The sequence below is a fragment of the Hypanus sabinus genome, chromosome 19 (genome assembly GCF_030144855.1).
Source record: "Hypanus sabinus isolate sHypSab1 chromosome 19, sHypSab1.hap1, whole genome shotgun sequence".
Lineage (NCBI taxonomy): Eukaryota > Metazoa > Chordata > Chondrichthyes > Myliobatiformes > Dasyatidae > Hypanus > Hypanus sabinus.
Genome location: NC_082724.1, coordinates 7,019,747 through 7,029,222, shown reverse-complemented (window position 1 = coordinate 7,029,222; position 9,476 = coordinate 7,019,747). Strand labels below are relative to the sequence as shown.

The 9,476-nt window shown below is 45.8% G+C and overlaps 1 long non-coding RNA gene across 1 annotated transcript in view; it reads left to right on the top strand.

Moving 5' to 3' along the window:
- Nucleotides 1-5,864, top strand: part of LOC132378097 (uncharacterized) — an 11,704-nt gene extending 5,840 nt beyond the window's left edge. The window contains exons 2-3 of the long non-coding RNA XR_009506882.1: nt 3,163-3,430; nt 4,595-5,864. This is a non-coding gene — a long non-coding RNA (uncharacterized LOC132378097). The remainder of the gene's footprint in view (nt 1-3,162; nt 3,431-4,594) is intronic.
- Nucleotides 5,865-9,476: the final 3,612 nt, after the last annotated feature.

Genomic DNA, 9,476 nt, shown 5'->3' with positions numbered 1-9,476 from the left:
AATGACTTTTTTAGTTGCCTCCTGTAATTTTTTGAAAGCTTCCCAATCCTCTAACTTCTTGTTAATTTTTGCTCTGTTATATGACCTCTCTTTGGTTTTTATGTCAGTTTTGACTTCTCTTGTCAGCCATGGTTGTGTCATCTTGCCTTCTTACTCTTTGGGATGTATACATCCTGTGCTTCCAAATTGCTTCCAGCCATTGCTGCCCTGCCAGTGTTCTTTTCCAATCAATTCTAGCCAACTCTTCTTTCATGCCTCTGTAATTTCCTTTACTGCACTGTAATACTGATACATCTAACTTTTCAAATTTCAGGGTGAATTCGATCATATTATGATCATTTCCCCTCAGGGTTCTTTTACCTTAAGCTCTCTAACTAATTCAGGTTCACTGCACAACACCCAATCCAGAATAGCTAATCTTTTAGTGGGCTCCATGAGCCACTCTAAAAAACTACCTCTAAGGCATTCTAGATATTCCCTCTCTTGGAATCCAACACCAAACTAATTCTTCAGCCGCGCATTCACCTGACAAGTCATCCTATTCCTACCCTCATTGGCACGTGGTACAGGCAGCATCCAGAGATTAATACCCTGGAGTTCCCATTTCTCGGCTTTCTTCAAGACCTCCTCTCCTTATCTACCTAGTCATGGGTGCCAATATGTACCAAATCTTCTGGCTGCTCACCCTCACCTTTGAGAATGCCATGGACCTGATCGGGACATCCCTGACACCAGGGAGACTACACACCATCCAGGTGTCTCTATCGCATCCGCAGAACCTCGCTACTGTTCCCCTGACTTGTTTCTTCCTCTTTTTTGTCTGCCTGCGCTGCACTTTCTCTGTTACCAAATTGAATTGAATTGACTTTATCTCTTACATCGTTCACATGCACGAGGAGTAAAAATCTTTACATTACATCTCCATCTAAATGTGCAATTTATAGTAATTTTTAATATATAGTATGTACAATGGAACAGTCAATATAGCTTAGAAGTACAATTGTATCAGTGTGAGTTAATCAGTCTGATGGCCTGGTGGAAGAAGTTGTCCTGGAGCCTGTTGGTCCTGGCTTTTACGCTGCGGTACCATTTCCCAGATGGTAGCAGCTGAAACAGTTTGTGGTTGGAGTGACTCGGGTCCCCAGTGATCCTTCAGACCGTTTTTATGTACCTGTTGCTGAAAATGTCCTGAATACTGTAACACTTTATTCTGCATTCTGTTGTTCTTTTCCCTTGTACAACCTCGATGCTATGTTGTAATGGAACGAACTGTATGGAAGGCATGTGAAACAACGATTTTCACTGTACCTCAGTGCATGTGATAATAATAAACCAATTACACAGTGACATGGCAACGTAGCGGTCAGCATAACTCTTTACAACACCAGTGACCCAGCTGCAATTGCTGCCACTGCCTGTAAGAAGTTTATATGTCCTCCCCATGACCGTGTGGGTTTCCTCCAGGTGCTCAGGTTCCTTCCCACTTTCCAAAGATGTAGGGGTTGGGGTTAGTGAGTTGTGGGCATGGTATGTCGACACTGGCAGTGTAGCGACTCTTGTGGGCTGCCCCCAGCACATCGCCGTTGACACAAATGCTTCATTTCAGAATCAGGTTTATTATCACCAGCGTGTGTTATGAAATTTGTTAACTTAGCTGCAGCAGTTCATGATAACATAGGAAGAAAAAATAAATTACTAAATCAATTGCAGTAAGTATATTTATATATCTTAAATAATTAAAATAATAATAGTGCGAAAACAAAAATAATAGATGTAAAAAGTGAGGTAGTGTTCACAGGTTCAATGTCCATTTAGGAATGGGATGGCAGAAGGGAAGAAGCTGTTCCTGAATTGCTGAGTGTGTGCCTTCAGGCGTCTGTACCACCTAACCGATGTAAAGGGGACATGACCTGGGTGATGGGGGTTCTTAATAATGGACACTGACTTTGTGAGGAACCATTCCTTGAAGATATCTTGGATACTATGGAGACTAGTGCCCAAGATGGAGCTGACTAATTTTACAACTTTCTCTTGCTCCTTTCGGTCTTATGCAGTAGCACTCCCCCCCACCCCCCCCCCCCCCGCCACCCCATACCTGACAGTAATGCAGCCTGTCAGAATGCTGCACTGTATGCTCAATTTCAATTAATGTTTTGATGTAGAAGTAACAAATAAAGCCAACATTTATCTTTTTCTTTATTATTTGGGGTTGAAGATCCTATTTTGCCCTCCTCCCATCACCAAAGCACCTCCCTATACCTCTCTGTTTGAAGGAGTGTCCTTCAGACTCTCCCCTTCCCATTCCGTGAACGTCCCTTGTATAACGAGACAAATTCCTGAGATGATTCTTCTTTCGGTTGGTCAGGGTGACCAGGAGCCACCCACCCTGCCCTGTGCGCAGTGATTCATGGCTCCCAATGGGTGAACACCAGGCGGGAACTCAGTAACACAGCCCAACCCAGTTATACAGCATTCCCGAAACCAGTTTGAATGAAATGAGGACAACGTTGGAGAATGGTCTGTTATTGGTCCATAAGGATACAACTGGGTGGGGTCACACACTAGGTTAATTGGTCATTGTTAATTGCCCCCTGATTGGACTAGGGTTAAGTCGTTGGGTTGCTAGGTGGCACAGCTCGAAGGACAGGAGTGGTTGTACCTCTAAATAAATTTTAAAAATTAAAAAATTGCACAAAGAATAGTCTGAGGGAACTGAATGAAATTGGAATATGAGGAAAAGATAAACTAAAGAATGATTCACTTGATGACTCACCTGAATTCAGAATGAAACTGGCTGAGGAGGCCATCTTGAATCTGATCCCATCTTCCATACAGGTAGAAATCCATTTGTGGATCGATTCAACATATTCTCAATGGTTCAGCAGTTCAATTTAATATCAGAGAATATATGAATTTTACAACCTGAAATTCTTACCCTTTGCAAACATCCACAAAACGGAGGGAAAAACCCCAAAGGGTGAATGACAGAAAAGCATTAGAGGTCAGAGGGCAGAGCAAAGTCAAGATGGCGCTAAGTGACAATTCCTTTGCTTGCATCTTTGGAAACGGTTCTATTTCTATCTTTGGTATCTCTTTTTTCCCTTTCAAGGTTCTTTTGAAGACCCTGACCTGGAGTTACTCTCTGACTTTGGTTCTTTGCAGGAGTGGAACCCACTCTCAGGGCCTCACAACCGGCCGCTTTTTCATATCCCAATGATGTGGCCTGGAAGACTAGAGCACCTTCAGGGTGCCGGAGTTTCATGGTTCTGGAGACAGGCTGATTCAAGGCTGGTGCCCCCGTTTGAGGCATCACGGGAGAACACACAAGATCAGAAGCAGCGGCCCAGCTGCCATGGGCTGTTTGTCCAGAGCCCTGAGCTCTTTGGGCACGGAGCTCGATGATGCAACAGATTTTTAACACCATAAATCAGTGAGTTGTTTGTTATGTGTAATGGGGACACGTCTTTTTTCCTTATTAGGAAGAGAGAGAGAGCCTATGGTATGTAGAATTACCGGGTGAATGAATAGTCTTTGGGGAACTGCAAGTCTGTGTCTTTATTGATGCTTTGCTGCATACTTGAGTGCTCAGTGGAGGGCACAAAGAACAGTGATAGGCTCAAGTCAGTCTCTTGAGAGGGACTAGAGGTCAGAGGCCTGGGATTGGAGGCCTGCCTGTGTGTGTGAGTGTGATGGTGGGATGGCGGGGAAGGGGGCTCGTTCTGCTATTGTTGTCTTGTTCTGTTACTGTTACTTTTATTTATTATTTATTTAGCAATATACCGCAGAGTAGCCACACTGCCCAGCAATCCTACAACCCAGGTTACCCCCATCCTAATCACAGGACCTACCCAGTACATCTTTGGACCGTGGGAGGGAACTGGAGCACTCTATGGGGAGGACTTACAGACTCCTTACAGAGATCACTGGGATTGAACTCCTGAACTCTGACATCTCACGCTGACTGGCTCCACTAGTGCTACCAAGGCGGGTTGTTGTCGTTGCTTGTGTTGTTCTGCTGAACACTGTGGGCATGGTATGTTGGCGGCGGAATGTGTAATGACACGTGCGGGCTGCCGCCGGATCATCCTTAGCTCGTGTCCATTGTTAGCATTTTCAGTGGACGTGTGACGGATCAGAATCTGAGAGGGACAGTCCAGAGCAGGAAAGCCAACCCTCTCATCACACACTGATGCGGCTGATGTCATCTGGGCTGCGGTAAGTGTCCGTGGATCGACCCCAGGCAACCAATCCCATTCCCAACCTATACCTTCCACACATATGTCAGTCCCTGATCATAGGAGCAGCCCCCAAGCCTAAAGGAACAGGAGGATCCCATTTAGACCTTCATTTCTGTTCTTCTATTCATCTTCTAGACCATGGCTGATTGCAGTTTCCTTCCAAGGAGACCTTACTGGAGATGATTATTAAACTTCTGTTACTCTCTTAGCGAGACTACGGCAGAATAGTAGCTAGTACTGCTGCCAGGAAACTTTAGGGATCTAGGTAAATAAAGATAAACTTTAATAGTTGAATGGTTCAATTTAATATCAGAGAATGCTTACAGTATACAACCTGAAATTCCTACTCTTCACAGATATCCTGGAAACGGAGAGAAAACCCCGAAGAATGAATGACAGAAAACATTTGAACCCCAAAGCCGCCTCCCCCTCCCACACACACAAGTACCAGCAAAAGCATCACCACCACCCACCATGCAAGCAATAGCAAAGCCCCCAGAGACCATGAGTTAGAGTCCATCAAAAACTTCTGCCCGTCCCAGCACTTCAACATCTCAACAGGCCCTCTCTCTCACTAACGAGAGAGAGAAAGAGATATCACTCCAGCCACAGTGAGAGTGGAGGCCAACAGCCTGCTGTTGCAGCATTACAATCTGCAGAGTCACTTATTCGCGTTCCCCCGACTTGAGAGCCAGTGGATTCTCACTCACCATCGAGAGAGAGGGAGAGAGACAGACAGTCAGACAGACAGAGACAGACAGAGAGAGAGAGAGAGAGAGAGAGAGAGAGAGAGAGAGAGAGAGAGAGAGAGAGAGAGAGATACAGGGCTTCACCCCAAAGGCACACATCTTTCAGCCTGCTCCTAGAGATACCGAAACGCCAGGCCGCTCGACAATTTCTGAGAGCGAGCGCCCACCAAACCATGAACTACATAGTTTCAGTACAGCTGTAAACCACAGACTCTGATAGGACTGACAGGAATAAAGATTAAAGGTAAAGATTAAGATTAGATTTATTTCTCAGATGTACATTGAAACATATTGTGAAATGCGTTGTTTGCATCAATCAAACCAGCAAAGATTGTAGTGGGCAGCCTACCCTTTAGGTGCCAACACAGAACGCTCACAACTCACCAACCCTAACCCGTACGCCTTTGAAATGTGGGAGGAAACGGGAGCACACTGAGGAAACCTATGTGGTCACAGTACGAACTCCTTACAGGCAGTAGTGGGAATTGAACCGTGATCGGTGATGCTATCATGCTGCCTAGAGTTTGTCTAATCACCCCATGACCATACGGATACAACTGGGTGCTTTGGCTTCCTTCCAAAACCCAGAGACGTGTTGGCAGGTTAATCGGCCACTGTAAACTACTCCAGCACATAGGTAATTATCAAAAGAATCAAAGGGGAGATAATGGGAGCACGCATGAGATAATAAAGTTCAGGGATACAGGAAAATAAGAAGTGGAAAGATTTTTTTTGCTGAGAGTCGGTAGGGATCTGATGGGTGAATGGCCTCCCTCTTGAAACTAGAGGTCTGGTGAAGCTCTAATAATCTGGCACATCTGGGAATCTGGTAGTGCCAGATAGGAAGGTTTTCTGGATTATTGCATGTTATTCCCAATTAATATCACTCCGTACATTTCATCCAATGCACACAAAATGCCGAAGGAACTCAGCGGGTCAGGCAGCGTCTATAGAGAGGACTAAACGGTTGACATTTTGGGCTAAGGCCCTTCACCAGGACTGGAAAGGAAGGGGGAAGATGGCAGAACAGGAGGACAAGTTAGAATGTGACAGGGGAAGCCAGGTGGATGGAGGAGGGAGAATAAAATATGAAATGGGAGGTGATAGGTGGGAAGGTAAAGGGATGGGGGAGAAGGAATTTGATAGGAGAAGAGAGTGGACCATGGAAAAAAAGAAAGGAGAGAGTCCTGAAGACGGGTCTCTGTCCGAAACATCGACTGTTTATTCTTTTCCATGGATGCTGCCTGGCCTGCTGAGTTCCTACAGCATTTTGTGTGCGTTGCTTTGGATTTCCAGCATCTGCAGATTTGCTTGTGTTTGAAATCATCCTGGTGCTCTGTTTTCTATCTATGAGCCAGCTCCTGTCCTTGCCATGTTACCTTCAATGCCCTGGGCTTTTAGAGTCATGGGGAGGTAGAGCCCAGAAATAGACCATTCGGCCCACTGAGTCTATGCTGACCATCAACCATCCGTGTACACTGCTCGTAGTCATACAGTACAGAAACACTAACGTAGCGGTTGGCACAACGCTAATACACCTCGGGGGTGTTCCAGAGCTTGGAGTTCAACTCCGGCACCAATCTACTCTCTGCCCTGACAAGTGGAATGTGTGGGCTTTCCTCGGGTGCTCCAGGTTCCTCCCACAGTCCAAAGACCCACCAGGTACGTTAAGTGCTGACTGTAATCTGTCTGTCCTGTGAATAGGTTGGGGTTAATATGCATTGTGGGGATGCAGGACAGCATGGCTCAAAAGGCCAGAAGGGTCTTCTCCACACTGTATCACTAAATAAATAAATATTCTTCTCTCTTAAGTTTGGAAATACATTACAGTAACGGGTTCTTCTGGCCTAACAAGCTCATGCCGCCAATATCACCCCGTGATCAATTAATTTACTGAACAGTACCTCTTTGGAATGTGGGAGGAAAGCAGAGTATTTGGAGGAAACATGTGTGGTCACGGAGAGAACGTGCAAACTCCTTAAAGACAGCAGCAGAAGTCGAAGCTGGGTCTTTGGTGCTTTAATAGTGTTACACTAACCCCTAAGCTACTGACCTGGCCCCATCTTAGTTGCCCTTCTGAGCTAGTCCCACCTGCCTACGTTTGACCCATGTCCCTCGAAACCTTTTCCTATTTGTTTCGTCAAGGAGGTGTTAAACATATTCCTCAAGCTTCCCGTCTGCCCAGTCGTCCCTTCCCACCACGGAGCTGGGAGCGCGGCATGTCAGTGCAGAACTGGACGGATTGGCTTGGTTTATGGCTGCAGCTCTCTGGGGCAGCACTTTAACCTTCTACCATTTGACACCAAGATGATAGAATGACTTGCTGAAAGATCTATCAACGTTAGCGTGGATAGTGGAGTCTGAATTCTTTAGAGCTGTTGCTCTGATGTTTCAGGGTGAGGAGAACGAGACTAAAGATTAACCGCCTATCCTTTCAGACGCTCCTTTGACTGAGCTTTTGGTCACCTGTTTTATGTAGTTTGGCATCAATTTTTCCTTGTTGAAGTCACTGTGGAAGTGTCAGCTGTATTAATGCATTATATAAATCAGAGTTGATGCTAAGACCATAAGACATAGGAGCAGGTTTAGGCCAATCGGGCCATCGACTCTTGTCCGCCATTCCATCATGGCTGACGTATTATCCCTCTCAACCCCAAGTTAATGCTTTCTCCCTTTGACCTTTCATGCCCTTTCTACCACGAACTGATAGACCTTCACTTTAAATATACCCAATGACTTGTGCTCCACAGGCGTCTGTGGCAATGAATTGCACGGATTCTCTGGCTGAAGAAATTCCTCCTCATCTCTGCTCTGAAGGTACGTCATTCTATTCTGAGGCTGTGCCCTCTGAACCTGGACTCCCTGACTATGAAGCATCCCCTCCACATCCACACTATCAAGGCCTTTCAATTGTGATGCAATTACGTTGTGATTTGGTTGTCCTGCTTTGAAGGCCTGCTCTTCAGGATCCAGCACAGTGGGTGTAACGGTGACACCTATTGGTAGCAGCATGTATTAGTCATAGAGTGGTGGAGCGACCCGGCACAGAAACAGGCCCTTCGGTCCATTGAGTCCATGCTAACCACTGAGGACTCATTTGCACCGATCCTCCTTTCATCCCAATATTTATTCTCCCCGCTTTCTAATCATCTTCCTTCGTCTGAGACTCTCTCACACCCTTGGATTTATAAAGCACTGGTGGGGCCTCACTTGGAGTATTGTGAGCACTTTTGAGACTTTTATCTAAGAAAGGATGTGCTGACTCTGGAGAGGAGGTTCATGAAAATAATTCCAGGATTGAATGGCTCGTCATAAGAATAGTATTTGATTGCTCTGGGCCTGTATTCACTGGAGTTCCAAAGAATTGGGTGTGACCTAATAGCAAGCAATTGAATGTTGAAAAGCCTCCGTAGAGTGGACGTGGAGAGGATGTTTCCTATGGTGGGAGAGTCTGGGACCAGAGGACCCTGTCTCAGAATAGCAGGGTGTCCTTTTGGAATGGAGATGAAGAGGAATTTCTTTGGCCAGAGAGTGGTGAAACTGGAATTCTTTGCAACAGACATTTGTGGAGGCCAAGCCTGTACGTATATTTAAGGCAGGGGTTGATAGATTCTTGATTGGTCAGAGCCTGAAGTGATACGGGGAGAAGACTGCAGATTGGGGCTGAGGGGGAAAATGAATCAGCCCTGATGAAATGGTGGATGAGACTTGATGGGCTGAATGGCCTAATTCTGCTCCTGCATCTTACGGTCTTATCGTCTTGGGAAAATTTACAGTGACCACTTAATGCACCAGCAAGCATGCCATGGGAGGAAACAGGAGGAAACCCATGTGGTTGCAGGAGGAGCATGAGACAGCAGCCGAGGTCAGGATTCAACCTGGGTCTCTGGCGCTGTCAGGCTACTATAAGGAGAGTCAAATACATTTGTGATGTTTAAGAGACTCTTAGATAGGTACATGGATGACAGAAAAATGGAGGGCTATGTGGGAGGGAAGGGTTAGACTGATCTGGACTAGATTATAAAATTGACAGAACATCGAGGGCGAAGGGCCTGTACTGTGCTGTGAACTATGTTCTAAAACCGTGATGCATCATGTCTTGGTACGGTATGAGAGGCATTGATCTTGTGGATAGTCAGAGGTTTTTTCCCAGGGCTGAAATGGCTATCATGAGAGAGCATAGTTTTAAGGTGCTTGGAAGTAGGTACAGAGGAGATGTCGGGGGTAAGTTTTTTTACACAGAGAGTGGTGAGTGCGTGGAATGGGCTGCTGGCGACGGTGGTGGAGGTGGATACAATAGGGTCTTTTAAGAGACTTCTGGACAGGTATATGGAGCTTAGAAAAATAGAGGGCTATGAGTAAGCTTAGGTAATTTCTAAGGTAAGGACATGTTCGGCACAGCATTTTGGGCCGAAGGGCCTGTATTGTGCTGTAGGTTTTCTATGTTTCTATGTTTCTAACCGCTCTGCCCAAATCTACCAGAAACTGC